General features: G+C 42.5%; 1 protein-coding gene across 3 annotated transcripts in view; it reads right to left on the bottom strand.

Moving 5' to 3' along the window:
• Positions 1-11,874, bottom strand: part of WIPF2 (WAS/WASL interacting protein family member 2) — a 42,031-nt gene extending 30,157 nt beyond the window's left edge. Inside the window, exons 1-3 of one of the 3 annotated variants that reach the window (XM_024572978.4) lie at positions 11,689-11,871; positions 9,102-9,176; positions 8,069-8,257 (exon numbers count right to left, since the gene is read on the bottom strand). The gene's annotated coding sequence lies outside the window, so the exon portion shown is untranslated. Of the gene's footprint in view, positions 1-8,068; positions 8,258-9,101; positions 9,177-11,688 lie in introns of all 3 variants that reach the window. The other 2 variants (XM_045182299.3, XM_024572982.4) reach the window with 2 other exon arrangements.
• Positions 11,875-16,286: the final 4,412 nt, after the last annotated feature.

The following is a 16,286-nucleotide window of genomic DNA, read 5'->3' as shown; positions in this document are numbered from 1 at the left end:
CATGCCTGGGTTGTGGGCCAGGTCCCCAGTAGGGGGCACGCAAGAGGCAACCACACATTGATGTTTCCCTGTCTTTCTCCCTCCCTTCCCCTCTCTAAAAATAAATAAATAATATCTTTAAAAAAAAAAAAAAAAAGGAGCCAAAGTTATTACCACCAGCCAACATTTGACTAAAGAAAAGAATTAATCAGATTAAGAAGACAAATTCTAATTTAGAAATCCAGCCCAAAGCTAAACAGACTAAAACACAGTCTGGATACAAAAGCAAAATTAAGGGAAGTCTCAGGAGTTTGCTTTGAAGATTTAAGATGGCAATAAATAGTTTAGAAGACCCTTCTAAAACAGTCTTCAAACTTGCCTGAAGACAAGCTACAACCCAGGGCATTTGTTAAACAAACAAACACACACACAAAGATTCCTAAGCCCTAAACCTTGACCTTCTAAAATCATAAATTCTCCAGATCTGGGTATCTGTATGTTCAACAATTCCCGGTGTTAGGGAAGCCTGAAAAACAGTAAAGGAGTATCAGTAATCAACTACACAGACGCTATCTGCAGAGCGAGAAAAAGCTGATGACTGTGTTGGTTAAACACGAATATGCTGCATGCATTTTATCATAAGACATCATTAAAATTACACAAAGGGATCTTTTTCTTAAAATCTTAAAGATAAAAAGCAAAACAAAGAAAATAGGAAAGGAGACAGCAGCGGAAAGAGCGATGCCAACAACATTTTGGAAGCTGGAAAGCAGACGCACTAGTGATAAATAACTTCAAACGCCTGCAGTGGAAAGCAGCAGATTCCTACCACGGAATCTCAGAATAGGCTCAGAAATTGGAGGAACCCAGTACCTCCTCTGGATGAAGGAGAATATGAGGGGCTAAAATAGGAGAATTGGTTGAAAATCTGAGTAAGAAACAGAGAACTCCATCCTCTTTCCCTTCCCCATTCTGCCACGCAGAAGATTGGGCAAGTTGAATCAGAGGGCCTCTGAACCAGGCACCAGTCAGAGCTAAGGGCAGGAGTGCCAAGCTGAAGACAAGGGATCAAATAAAAGTCTAACTTACTCTCCTTTCCCGTCTCTCTTCTCAGACTTGGCTCCAGAAACACGAGATGCTGGGCTTATACTCTCCAGGCAAGAGACTGGAGGATCCACCCTGAGGAAACTAACAAGCCACCAATTCACCCTGAAGTGATGCCCATCACTTGATGAGCCAGGGCTTCATACTCTGAGTATTAGCGCCTCGTTGTTCTTATCTTTTTAATTTAAAAAATTAGGGAGGAAGGGGAAGAGGGGAGGGGATGAGAGGGATTGAGAGAGAGAGAGAGAGAAACATGGATGTGAGAGAGAAACATTAACTGGCTGACTTCCATATACACCCTGACCAGGAAGCAAACCAGCAACCTAGGCACGTGCCCTGACCAGGAATTGAGTTCCTGACCTTCTGGTGTGCAGGACGCTCCAACCAGCTGAACCACACTGGCCAGGGCTAGTGCCTTATTCTTAAAAATGAAAAGATAGCCAAGAATTATCAGATATTTGAAGAAAAACCTCTGAAAGTAGGAATCAAAGTAAACAAACAGAATTCCCAACAACATAAAAAAAATTTAAGAAATTACTACTAGAAGTTAGTACAACAAAAAATATGGAAAAGCTAAGGAAATTTGAAAATTGAATAAGTAAAAAATAAAAATAAAAAAATTTGCAAGGAGAAAATAGAGGACCAGTCTAGGAGTTTCACCATCTGGATAACAAGGGTTTCCAGAAAGAGAGAGGAAATAAATAATTATGGAAGAGGGAATACATTATCAAAGATAGAATACACAAAAATTTAACAGAATAGAAGTAAGTTTTAGACTGAAAAGACCCACTAAATGCCAAACATGGTGAATTTTTAAATAGCCACACCAAGGCACAACATCACTGTATTTCAGAACACTCCAGGTAAAGACAAGATCCTCAAACCTTTCAGAGAAAAAAACAGATCCTACACAAAGAATCCAGAATTAGAAAAGCATCGAACTTCACAACACCATTATTGAAAGTTGTAAGACCACAAAGCAAGGCTTAAAATTTCCAATGAGATGTGATCTCCAACAAAATATTATATTTAATCAAATATCAACTAGCATGAAGGTAGAAAAGAGGCGATGTAGACATGCAAGGCTGCAAGGCCTCAAAAACGGCACCCCCTCCAGTGACCCCTTTTTTATAAAGCCTCTGGAAGAGGCTCTACTAATGTGTTTGAATGTACTGAAAAGAGATTTATACTTCTGCCTGAGTTTAGGGATGAATCAGTGATTAACAGTCAGTAAATCAAGCAAAAGAAAAAACAAAGAAGGGAGGAAGGGGGAAGGGGAGGAAGGGAAGAGAGGGGAAAAGAAAGAAAAGAATGGCAATTATTACATTTAGAGAAAAATGTATAAAGAAGGTACTATAATCATAGTACACAGTCATTTTATTGCATGCTAATTTTTTTCTTTTTTAAAATTTAAAAAAATATTTAATTAATTTATTTTTAGAGAGGGGAAAGGAGGGAAAAAGAGGGATAGAAACATCAATGTGTGAGAGAAACATCGATGGGTTGCCTCTCGCACACCCCCAGCTGGGGACATGGCCTGCAACCCAGGCCTGTGCCCTGACTGGGAATTGAACCAGTGACCCCTTGGTTCACAGGCAGGCACCCAATCCACTGAGCTACACCAGCCAGGCCCCAATTTTTTTTTCTTATGGTAACATTTACCACTACTCTCTTCTGGACTCATGGGGTGGCAGGTGGGAGGCGGCTGGAGGCCTGGAAACTACATTCCCAGAATCCCGTCAATGGGGTTGTGATTTAAATTCCGAGAATACAAGTCATTCACTTAAAATTTGGAAGATAGGAAACATGTAGATGCTACTACTGCTCTTCCAATAGCTGTGAGAAGGTGTGTAGCGTCGGACAGATGAGACGTGTGGTTTGCAGCAGTTGCCAATATTCTGCAAATTGCCTGCTTTGGTGTTTAAAGCAGACAAGATTATTAAAGGTAACACTTTCTTACAAATGCCTATAACATGGTTTTTCCTCACCTATGTTCCCATAGCCTTCCAATGGTTTCGTAAGCATCTAATATCCTCTTTGAAGTATCAAGAATGGTTTGTTTTTCTGACTGAATCCTGATATATACTATAAAAACACAAAATATTGATTTAATCAAGATTGTGATGTATCTGTATTAGGAAGCTAGCAGAAAGGCTTGAGGGTAGGTAGAAGTATAAGAATGCAAAATCATATTCCATAGTAAAAATTCAAGAGGCAGTATCTATGAATGAAAAAAAATCAAGAAATAACCGGCCAAGATGGAGGCGTAGGTTGACATACTCTGCCTCCTCGCACAACCAAACGAAGGACAACAACAATTTAAAAACCAAACACAACCAGAACTGACAGAAAATCAAACTGTATGGAAGTCCGACAACCAAGAAGATAAAGAAGAAACATTTATCCAGACCTGTAGGAGGGGCGGAGATGGGCAGCCGGGCAGGAGAGGACTTGCGACAAGGTGGAGGCTGGCGGAGTCAGGGAGGTGGTGGATTGTGGAGCGGGGTGGGCAAAGCTGCAGCTGGCCGGTGAGGCAGCAGCTGTTGGACCAAGTGACAGACCGTGCAACCCAGAGCTCCAGTGCGGAGAAATAAAGCCTCAAACCACTGACTGAAAACACCTGTGGGGGTTGAGGTGGCAGTGGGAGAAACTCCCAGCCTCACAGGAGAGTTCGTTGGAGAGACCCACAGGGGCCTAGAATGTACACAAACCCACCCCCCCAGGAAGCAACACTAGAAGGGCCCAATTCGATTGTGGGTAGCAGAGGGAGTGACTGAAAACTAGCAGAGTGTGGAGCAAGCGCCACTGATCCCTATTGGACCCCTTCCCCACATACAGTGTCACAGTGCAGCAACGAGCATTTCCCCACCCTGGTGAATACCTAAGGCCCCGCCCCTTTACATAACAGGTGCGCCAAGACAAAAAAAATGGCCCAAATGAAAGAACAGATCAAAGCTTCAGAAAAAAATACAACTAAGCAACGAAGAGATAGCCAACCTATCAGATGCACAGTTCAAAACACTGGCAATCAGGAAGCTCACGGAATTGGTTGAATTTGGTCACAAAAAAAAAAAAAAAAAAAAAAAAAATTCAAGAAATAATAGTGTAAGTATACTATGTAGAAACATGAAGATAATACACATCAGGAGCCCTGGCTAGTGTGGCTCAGTGGATTGAGTGTCAGCCTGCAAACCAAAGGGTCGCTGGTTCGATTCCCAGTCAGGGCACATGCCTGGGTTTTGGGACAGATCCCCAGTGGGAGAGTGTGCAAGAGGCAACCACACATTAATGTTTCTCTCCCTCCCTTTCTCCATCCCTTACCCTCCCTAAAAATAAATAAATAAAATCTTTAAAGAAATACGCATCAGGAAAAAACACTAAAAATACTAAAAGTAACAGAGGACAAACAAGGAGAAATGGAGGGCAATATTTTAAATAATAAGACTTGTGGTACTATTTGACTCTTTAAACTATGTAGTCTTACTATTTTGATTTAAATTTTTTTAATTTAATTACAAAACCCCCCAAAATTCTAACACTGTATAAGGAAAACCAAGCTTCAGATTGATCAACATTTTAAAAAATAAGATCTATCTATACTCGATCTGTCCCGATACACCAAGGTTGCAGGTTCAATCCCCGGTCAGGGCACATAAAAGCAGCAACCAACAAATGCTTAAATAAGCAGAACAACAAATCCGTATTTCTCTCTCCCTTCCTCTCTCTCTAAAATCAATAAAATTTTTAAAAAATACTGGGTCTGTTACCAATATAGTTAAGGACAGTAGAAAATCCTCCCCAAAACAAAATAACTGAAAGGCTATTATGCTCGCTTCTAGAACCTGTACCTTGAATTCAGCACTAATGGAAGCAGGCTGCCTAATGTGACCTGAATCTCTGCCACAGCCTGGGTGTGACCAGTGCTCACCACCCCAGAGCTCACCCCACGTCACAGGTCAACTATGTGAGGGACTTCCAGGTCACCATCAGAAATTGTGACCAAAATTAATTGTAAAGGTAAACACAAAAATAAGAGGGGTAAATCTAAAAATCAGTCACCTTAGATCCTTTTTAGGACTTGTTTTTAATTAAGTGCACTAACTGAAAAACAAAAACTATCAACATCTGCTAACAAAACATCTTTAGAAGTTGTAAGAGACTATTAATTAGATTAAAAAGGTGATGACAAGGAGAGCTGCAACCTAGTTATTGATCACAAAAGGACTCTTCTCACCCTAGGCTAGCCAGGTCTCCTAACACCCTCAACTTCCATGGGCCATCCCTCATTAGCACACCCCGAATACAAAAGTAGAGAAGCACATACAGAGAACAGTCAGGAATAAGGAAAATCCAGCGAACACAGCCTCCATATGAAAAGGCCTGAGAGAAAACTTAAACGGACGCTCCGTGAAATGCTGACCCAGACTTCACACGGACAGAAGTGTCACGCCACATTTCGAAGATAGTATCGTAAGTTCCAACTTGCCACAGATAATCTAAACCAAAGCTGTGACTTCCACTGTTCACGAGTCTCTTCTCTCTCTCTCTCCCACCCTTAAGCCATCAGATACACGGAGGTTTCTTACTGAAATGCTAGAAAAATTTTCATATTTTCATTCCTTGATCACTAGTGATGGGCAGCTAAACCAAGAATCTACTTCAAGTTAGGAAAATAGGGCAAGATGATCAAATCACACAAGGTACTGAATTAAACAGGTCCATCTGGGCTTGGAGGAAGAGTACTGTGATTTCTGAACAAAAGTCAACATACCTGCACATAAAAATGCTCCCATGTTTTTTTATAACAGCCCTTTGGCTACTAATTCATTTGTATGTCCAACAGGAGTCATGCGCCACGTTAAGATATATGGCCTAGATGAAGGGTGTGGTAAGAACATCTGTGCTCTCTCCTAGTCCCATAAGGCTTAAAAAATAGTACTATTCCCTAGAAGTAAATAGGTTTTCTGTTTCCTAAATAGCAGGTCTGGCAAGCTAACACTCCATTATCCCCATAATCTAAGAATTGCTCCCCAATAATCACTCATCTCCTCACCAATTTCTAGGATCCTAAAATTTTAAGACCTAATCCAGCCACCCAAGTTTTAAGACCTAACCCAGACACACAAGTTTAATTTGCAGGACCTAAAAGAAATCAAGACTAAACTAGACTTTATCCGGGGAAGTTCTTATAGAAAACATGTTCCACTGCATAACATCAGATTTCCTTATGATATTGATGAGTTTAGCATTAACACCAGTAAACCAGTATCTGTGGAAAGAACTGACAGAAAAAAAAAATCTCTACTATAAAGGTTGAGCTCAAAGTTCACTATGCTATTTATTCATTTTTGGAGAGCTCATACTCTCTGCAGCCTTGCCTCCTACCTCTCTGCTTTTCACCCCTGAGGTCCAGACACACTGGAACTTCCTTCAGCTCTTCAGAACAGCCCCGTGCTTGCCCTCCTCAGGATCTTCACCTGTGCCATTTCCTCTGCCCAGCACAGTCTTTGGTCCTCCCCTCACCTTTTAGGTTTCAGCCTTAAAAGTCAATCCCTCATAGACCTTCCCTGACTGTCCTCCTTCCCAGTCAACCTGGGTTAGGCTTCCAATTAGCTGTCTCCACAGCACTTACAGCAAAAGTAACTATTTGTTTAATGGATCTTCCCCTCTAGACCACAACTGCATGAATGTGGGGACTGAGTCAGTTTTGTTCCCTGCTGTATCTCCAGCACCTAGCACAGTGCCTGGCACACAGCAGCAGCTCAAAAATTCTTACCAAGTAAGTGAATAACACAGCCCCCCCAAAAATCAGCTTCAGCAATTCTACTTATAAGGGGTGGGCTAAGTGGGTTTATAATTGTGAGTACACAAAACACAGACTTTATTCTTATATTATTATTAAAAAGAAAAAAGTATAGTGTATTAATAGTGTGCTACACTTGTTTTTTAAAAAGTAAGAAATATATTTAGTTGCTTCATAGGTACATGGTATCTCTAGAAAGGATCTTAAGAAACTGGTAACATTAGTTGCCTCTGGGAAAACGAACTGGATTATGAGTAGACTAAAGATAAAAGGTAAGCTATTCACTGTACAACTTTTTTATCTTTCAAAATTTGAACCACGTTAATGTAGCCTATTTAAAAAGTAAAATTTGCTAAAGACAGTCCTGTCCTTATTTCTAAGGCAGTCATGGAAAGAGTTTAAATGTTCTACACCTGGATCTCTGATGACAAACGTCTGGCCCACTAGCTGAGCACTGGCAGGGCGGAAGTCGAAAGGAGGGAAACTCAGCCATAAATCTCAGACAGCTTTCCCCATGTTAGATTACATTGCTTTAGAAGAAAAATTCCATTTTTTTTGGAACCAAATGTCCCAATCTGGACATACGGAGAATGTTTTCAGTCAGAAGGGATTATTGGGAGAAATGAAAAGGGATTATTGGATTCAGCATTTCTATAAGCATCAAAAATAAGTTGATGAGTCTGTACCGAAGAAATATCATAAACACTAAAAATAAATTATTTTCACTGAAGGGCCTCAAAATCTAAATGGAGCTTAATTTGAATCCACAAAGTTTAAGAAACTAAATTTTTTGGAAACCAGTTTTAAGAACAGGGAGGAAAGCTACACGTGTTCCTTAAAGTACAGATTTGCCAAACTTTAAGATACTCTTTAGGAAAGAAAGGCCTGAAACTTATTTAAACACAACTCCAATAATCATATTTGTTAACACAACCAAAGCCCTGGACCAGCCCTAGCCATATAGCTCAGCTGGTTAAAGCATCGTCCTGATACACCAAGATTGCAGGTTCGATCCCCCGTCAGGGCACACACAAGAATCAACCAATGAATGCATAAATAAGTGGAACAACAAACTGATGTTTCTCCCCCTCTCTCAAATCTATGCTAAATAAATAAATAAATAGGAGCAGCCCCAGACCACAGTTAAAACCTTTGGTTCTGAACCTGTAAAGTTTCCCAAACCTGCATATCAGGAACAGAATACGCTGGACTAATGATGGCAGGAGAAAGCCGAATCCAGGGCCACCAACGAGAAGATACGTCTTGGGGTCTCCAATGTTACAAGAACCACTGTCATATAGTGCAAGAAATGATCTTCATACTCCATCCCAAGACCTATCGCAGACACTGTTATCTTCAACTAATTATCCCCTGAAAAACAAAAGGGTATTTACTAAGTAGAACATACTGAAAAGAGCATTTACTAAGCAGAACAAAGTATTTAGCATAGCCATTCTAAATTGTTGTAACTTTGCCAAGCCTAAATGGCAAGCTAGAAGCCAATTCCTGGCTTCCCTCTTTGATAACTTATTGGCCTCCACAGGTTCTTTCTGCATTAGCCAATGTATCACCTTTTCCCCCTACTAACATTGTTTTTCTCCATAAAGTTCTGAGCAGCATTTTAAATACCCTCCTATATAGGATGCCAAACAGTGCCCATGGTTTTAGCCTGTGGCTCCCCAAGCCCAAAGGCTGAGTGAGAGTGGAGAAAAAGAAGTCGGAAATACTCTCTTTCTCTTCCTCAATGCCCTGGACTTTCAAAGCTAGACAAAGACAATGATTCTGCATTTAATCACGAGATGAATAAGGAACAGATTTGGATTCAGAAAAAACAGAGGAGTACAAAAACATTCAGTAACGAGTACTGCCTCCACTTCCTTGCAGAGCAGCTCTCACGATGTGCCCGTGAACCTCATTTTGACACGGAACACCCCATCTACTCTAATCTAGGGCATATCCCTCAAGAGACAGTCGACCGGAACTCTGCCAACTTCTGCTCAGGAGCTGTGTGAAGAACGGTAGCAACAAGGGCCTACTTTGAGAAGGAGATCAACAATCACATTCAAGAAGAAAAGAAGTTATTTGGCAGAAAGAAGCATGTTGCCAAAACGTTAGTCACAGCTTCAAGGTCCCGGTTTGCGTTTCTGCAACTATTCTTTGCTCTGACAGAGCCCATTCTCCGGCCAGGAAACCCATCGCAGCTTCTGTCACCCACCTCATGTGAAGCAGTCAAGAATCCTTTCAGTTTGGTGGTATCAAACTGTGACACAGACAAGATGTCCACCAGAGACTAAAAGGGAGGAAAAAAAATATGTAATTTGCTGTTTCCACTTAGGACTGGATCACATAGAGCGATGGAAGACGTTAACAGGATAGGAAAAAATGAAAAATTATGTTAAACATGCAGGCTATACCCAACAGCCTTCCCAAAGCTCTGAGCCTCCATAACTTATTTCAAAACCTTCTTAAAAACAAACCAAAAACACACACAGTAGGCTGAAACGATAGCAAAATACGGAGCAAGTTTTTACTCCCAAGTAAGTGTATATACTTCATAGCCTACAGCTAGCTCTTCCTAGGCTGGTATGAAGACTACGTTTTGCTGAAACAGCCTGAACCGGCAGACCATGATTTTCAGAATTATTTCAAGAGCAATAGGAAAACAGACTATCAAAGAGCCCAAGAAGTCCAGAAAAAACGTCTGACAATTTTCTCTTCAATAGGAACAGGATTCCTCTCTTCCCTTCTTAAAAGCAAAACCTGAAAATTCCACCGTTCTCAACACCTTCCCCCTTCCCCTGCATTTCACCTCTGTGCTGACATCGCATAATTAATCAGCAGCAACTAAGGTAAACACTACTCTGATAGGAAGCGTAGGAGAGAGTGAGAAACTGCCCCCTCTTAAGCAAATCCATGTCAGACCTCAGAAATGCCAAGACTTTCAGGAACACTTCTAAGCCAAACAAGTTCACCTAGAGCGAAGTATTTAGGGTATGATGCCCAAAGGAAAAGCTCAATCAGTCAGTATTTCAAAGGGTTAACAGAAGGGTTCAAACTGTCCACAGGCGCAGTGGCAACGGGGCCAAAGTGACTAGACCAAAGCAACTGTCTAAAATACTACACTCCCGTGAATTTTCAAAGAGATCCTGAGGAACGTCAGTGTTCGTCAAGAGTAAAGTGATTGAAAAGTGAAAAAAAAAAAGTTTTAAAGAGTGAAATATTCTGGTGGCAGACTGCACTCTCCAATATTCTCCATCAACAGACCTCATTCACCCTAACTCTAATTTCCCTATCTCGATCTTGATGGCAGCCAATACAATGTAACACAGTAAGAGGAAATTTTTGGCTACTATAAGTTGAAGTTGAGAAAAGCTTTAAAAAATGGAGATGTATCAAATCTCCACTCCCCTGGCCCAGGGGCTCCATACACCAAAAGGTTTCAGGTTCGATCCCTGGTCCCGGCATGTGCAGGAGGCAACGGGTCGTGGCTGTTTCTCTCACATCGATGTTTCTTTCTCCCTTTCTCTTTTTTTCCCCTCTTTTTCTCTTTCCCTCTCAAATCAATAAACATATCCTCGGGGGAGGAGTAAAAAAAATAAGTAAATCACCAACTCTTCTCTAGCACAGACATGCAGCAAGGCTGAGAGGAAGAAAACGAGAAAGGCCTGTCTTCTAAACATCAGTATGCCAATCCTGTTTTCCGAGATCACTTCTTTACAACCACTTTAAAGATCCGTTTGGTGGACACAATCTTTTAGAGGCAGTGAGGAGACCAAACCTGTATTTCAAAGGGAAAAAAATGAGACAGTTTAACAATTGGCCTCAAATTGTTAATCTTGGTTAATCCTTAGGTGGGCCAGAACAGTCATTCTTTGAGGTTCTTTTGCGATGTGTAAAAGGATTAAAGAGTCACCAAAAACATTCAGTAAATCATTCAGAAAGAGCAAGCCTAAGGCAAAAAGAACAGCATGAAAAAGGAGGTGGATCTTGGGGGAGTCCAAAGCCATAACAGATTATTCCAATCCCTTTAAAATGACCAATTCCAGTACACACAGCTCTTCCAGTCTGTCACCCCAGTGTTATCGTTTGAGAATTTCCCTTCCTGATTAGTAACTCAACAGCACGCACAGCCCACGCTGAGCACTCGGATTTCCACCTTCCTTCACTTCGCACCACTCCAAACTGAAGCCTCGACTCGGCTGTGGCCATGTGCATCTCAACATTTCTCAGTGCAACCTTTACTCAATCGTGATTCCTACTAAACGAACGCTCTCAAGATTCCCTCCAGTGTAAGCAGTTTCCCGAACCAACCTCTCAACCACTGGTTCTCACTCAACTCAATCCCAAAATGTCACAGTGGCCTCCTCACCCGCAGCATCCTGTTAATTACCTGTTCCCAACAGGTCCTCCCTCCCCATCTCCCTTTTTGCGCACGGTTACCTCGTTCCGCGCTCTGAGCTGCTGTCTTACTCACCTTACCCAACCCTCAGGATCCTTTATTTCCTGCCTCTTAATAATCTTCCTCCACATTTTCACAGGCAGCGTTCTCCCCACACCAATTCCCAATCACTCCCCCCACTTAGATTCCCCACGCCCCCTCTTCCCCAGGTTCTTCCGACCCAGCCCCCGCACTCCTTCCCCTCAGGCCCCGCCCCCAGGACCCCTCACTCCTTCAGGCCCCTCCTCCAACGCCCCTCTCCCCTGAAGCCCCGCCCCAACCCCCCTCTTCCCCGGCTCTCCCTCCCACTCAGGTCCGCAGGTCATCTCGGCGACAGACCCAGACTCCCTCGCCCCTTTCCGACCTGGCCCCAGCGGCTCCAAAAGCAAATCCTCCGCCACTTCCACTCCAGCTTTGTCCCGTCCTGCTCGACCCCCGCCCGGCAAGCTCCCTTTCTCGCCGCCACCGCCCCTTTTGCCAACCCGGAAATGGATCTGCTCCCACCGTCCCCAGCGTCCGCGAACAAAATGGAGGCGGGGGGAAAGGAGCAGAGAACCGGGAGCGAAGAGACGCAACACGCATGCGTCTCTGAAAAACCCGCCTCCTGCTGGCGGCTGTGAAAGCGGAAGCGGTTCGGTAGCCGCCATCTTGGGAAGGTCGCAAGAATTTCATCTCCTAGCTAAGAGCGAGGTTTGCAGCTTTGATTCCACTTGTAATCACGTGGGAACACTTAAATAGTGATGTCCGAGTTGCACTCCCAGAGAGTGATTTAATTGGTCTGGGGGATGTTGTAGGCATCCGGCCCTTTAAAACTGCGCAGATGATTCAACTGTTGCCGAGGTGGCGAATCAGTGAGCTAAACAGGGTCTTGAATATCTCTTTTTCTTTATCCCACGGCGCGCGTATACACACACACCTTGTCCTTCCCTAATTTCTAGTTAACGAAGACCTCGCCTCAGTCAACCTTGCAAGGGCCCAGTCGTCCAGCTTCGGTTGTCATAGCAACTGAGAGGCAGGCCTTTTGCCAACAAGTCATCATTAACGTCAACTTAACCACCTGACTAGAACACCCGTGAACACTGGTCTCCTCTTTCCAGGGTCGGAGATTCCCCGGATTCCGGGGCTGGAGGATGGTGCCGCAGTCTACTACGGCTATTCGGGTCTGGGATTGGAATACTGTGCTCCTCCCTGTTGGGGCTGCTAACTCCATCCCAGTTCACAGGATCCCTCTCGAGTCCACCCACGAAAGTACCTTTCTACTTCAACCAAGTCCATTGTTTTCAAAATGCTCTCCACCATCCTTCCCCTCCTCCGAATCTGAAGTAAGGGGACAGGATTGGGACTACTACCTGTGTGCCCTTGGGCCTCAGCTACCCCATCTGTAAAATGGAGCTAGTAGTGCCTGTCTCGATTGTTCCATGAGCTCAAATCAGGTAATGAATGGGAAAGCATATGATAAGCCAGAAGTTATTATTATTTTTGTTCGCCATGAGTCGTACTGAGCACCACCCACTAGTCGAGTAAATGTCACAGCACTCATTGAGGACCTGCTGTGGGCCAGGCACTGGGCTAGGCACCAGGGGATGTCTGCGGAAGTGACTAAGGCAGAGCCTCTGCCCTGGGGCACTCTGTGCGGTGGGCAGATTGGCATGTCAACAGCTAGCTGAGATGTAAGTCAGCATGTGATTAGTGCTGTGGGGACATATGGGCTCTGGAACATCAAGCCAGAGAGTGATGAATTCCTGCTAAAGAATGGGAGAAGATTTCGTAAACAGTTTTAAACTCAGCTTTGAAGGATGAGTAGAATTTTATTATTAATCAGAGAAGGCAGGGAACACATTCCAGACATAGGGATCTGTGGGTGCAGAGGGAAAGATTTTCAGGTATGTAGTCTTACATGCCCAAAATTAGGGTGATAGGTGGATCTACACTCCCAGCCCTTCGGCCTTATTTTTCTTCTGACCCATCCTCCCCGGCTATGCAGAACTGCTTTCTGTTGCAGCAACACACCAGGTGGTCCCTCAAGGCCTTTGTATTGGCGAGAAGCAACCACATGTTGAGGTTTCTCTCCCTCTCTTTCTCCTTCCCTTCCCCTCTCCCTAACAATAATTTTTTTTAAATGTGAAAAATGGGCAAAGGATCTTGCGGTGGCTTGAATAGTGCCCTCCAAAACTTCACGTTCTCCCAGAGCCTCAGAACTTGGCCTTATTTGGAACTAGTTCTCTGCAGATGTAATTAGTTGAATTGAAGTCGCGCTAGATTGAGATGGGGTCACGTTAGGTTAGGGGGAGCCCTAAATTCAATGACTGCTGTCCTTATAAGAAGAGGAGAGGACTCGGAGACCCACAGGAGAACACAGTGTGAAGATGGAAGTGGAGATTAGGGTGTCTGCAAGTCAAGTAAATAAAATTCACATAACATGAAATCACTTTAATCACTTTAGAGTGGTTTTTAGTACATTCACAATGTTATGCATCTATTACCACTGTCTAATCCTGGCACATTTGCATCACCCCCAAAAGAAACCCTGTACCCATTTGCCCTCCTCTCGTCCCCTATTAACCAGTAATCCACTCTCTGTCTCTATGGGTTTACCTGTTCTGGACATTGCATATAAATGGAATCATACAGTACATTACCTTTTGTATCTGGCTTACACTTGTAATATTTTCAAGGTATACCCATGTAGCATGTATCAGTACCTTATTCCTTTTTATGGTCGAGTAATACTCTGTTTGACGGATACACCACATTTTTCTTTACCCAGAATAATTTTCTTTATTCATCAGCTGACAGACATTGAGTTGTTTCCACTTTCTGGCTGCTTCGAACATCCTTGTATAGAGAGTTTCTTTGGGGAGTGATGGAAATGTTCTCAAATCGATTGTGGAGATGGTCGCACAACTCTGTGGGCTTGCTAAAAGTCATTGGACTTCTACGTTAAATAGGTGAGTTATATGGTGTGTGAATTATATTTCAAGAACACTGCTACTCAAAAATATGCAAAACACTATATTGTTTTGAGATCTGTACATATATAATAAAAGTTCACAAAAATGCATGAAAATGAGCTCTGGCTGGTGTGGCTCAGTGGATTGAGTGCTGCCCTGCGAACCAGAGTCAGCAGTTTGATTCCCAGCCAGGGCACATGCCTTAGTTGTGGGCCAGTGTCCCTTAACTGGGGGCATGCGAGAGGCAACCGCTCACACATAAATGTTTCTCTCCCTCTCTTTCTCCCTCCCTTCTCATCTCTCTAAAAATAAATAAAAATTTTTTTAATGCATGAAAGTAATAGCACACTCAGGAAAGTGGTTGTCCTTGACAAGAAAGGAAGGAGATGTGATCAGGGACAGGTACCAGGTAAGTTTTCATTTGTTAAGTTGGGTGGTGGAGAAACAGGTCTTCATCATGTTAGTCTTTAAACGTTGTGTGTAATCGAAATATTATACAATATGTTTAACAATAAGTTTATATGTATAACAATAAGTATAACAATATGTTATACAATAATATTGTATAACAAAAACTTATACAATAAGTTTTTAACAAGAGTGAATGGTTGGGATACACAGGGGATTTGATGCAAAAATTACCAGACATTAACTGCAAAGAAAAAAAGTGTCTTTTAACTGGAGAGCTCTGGTAGTGCCCCCTTAACCAGGAGTCAAACTCAGACATCGCTGATAGGGGCCACCCTCTCAGTGCAATGCTGTTAACAGCATTGCCTATGTTCTTCTCTAGAATGTTAATGCTCCAGGAAACCACTAGAACTATGTTGTGCAGTTGGGAGCCACTAGCCACTTGTGGCTAGTGAACAATTAAAATGTAACTTGTCCAAATGAGACATGCTGTAAATATAAAATGCACGCCAGATTTTAAAGACAATACAAAAGAGAATGTAAAATACCTCACTAATATTTTTATGTTGATTACATGTAGAAATGATATTTTGGATATAATGAGTCCAATAAAATATATTGTTAAAATTAACTTCACCTATTTCTTCTTACTTTTTTATTTTTTAGATTTTATTTATTTTTATCAAGAGGGGAACGGAGAGAGAAAGAGGAGGAGAGAAACATCAATGTGTGGTTGCCTCTAGCATGCCCCCTACTGGGGACCTGGCCTGCAACCCAGGCATGTGTCCTGCAGGGGCATCGAACCAGCGACACTTTGGTTCACAGGCCTGCACGGAATACACTGAGCTACACCAGCCAGGACCCTCTTCTTACTTTTTTAATGAGACCACTAGAAAAACTGAAACTACATATGTGGCTCACACAATAGCTGTACTGGGCAGTGCTGCTCTAGACGGAACTTACACTCTACAGAAGGGAAGAAGGTGCAAGCAGGCAAGGGCACGGGGAAACGAGCAGACAAGTAAAGAATTTGGGGCATTTCACAAGGTGTCTGTCCTAGACTTTGAAAAGCCAGTGTAATGGAAAAAGAAGAATAGAAAATGAGCTAGTCTAGAATAAAAGAGACTAAAGCGATGTAACAACCAAATGCAATGCGTGGGACTAGATTGGATCAGGAGGGTTTAAGTGTGTAAAAGATTTTTTGAGACAATCTGGGGAAAGTGAATATAGACTAGAAATTAAATGATATAGAAATATATTGACTTTCTTAAGGTGTGATAATGGTGTGGTGGACGTGTGTGTAGGAGAATGTCCTTTTGCTTAGGAGATCACTGAGGTGACTTACTTTCAGATCACTTGGCAAAAGAAAAAATGTGTGTATGTGTGTGTGTGTGTGCGTATAAGTAGAAAGACACACACAGAGAACAAAAGCAAGTTAGCAAAATGTTAATTATAGAATCTAGAAAGGTTTAAGAGTGTTCATTGTACTAATCTTTCAACATTTCTATGTTTGAAATATTTCATGATGAAAAGTTGGGGAAACAAGACCAAATAAAAAAGGAATGAATGGGAGATGAGGAAGTGGAGACAGTAGGTGGAACCA

The sequence above is a fragment of the Desmodus rotundus genome, chromosome 9, assembly GCF_022682495.2.
Source record: "Desmodus rotundus isolate HL8 chromosome 9, HLdesRot8A.1, whole genome shotgun sequence".
Lineage (NCBI taxonomy): Eukaryota > Metazoa > Chordata > Mammalia > Chiroptera > Phyllostomidae > Desmodus > Desmodus rotundus.
The sequence above is the reverse complement of the archived record's forward strand: the minus strand, read 5'-3'. Positions and strand labels throughout refer to the sequence as shown.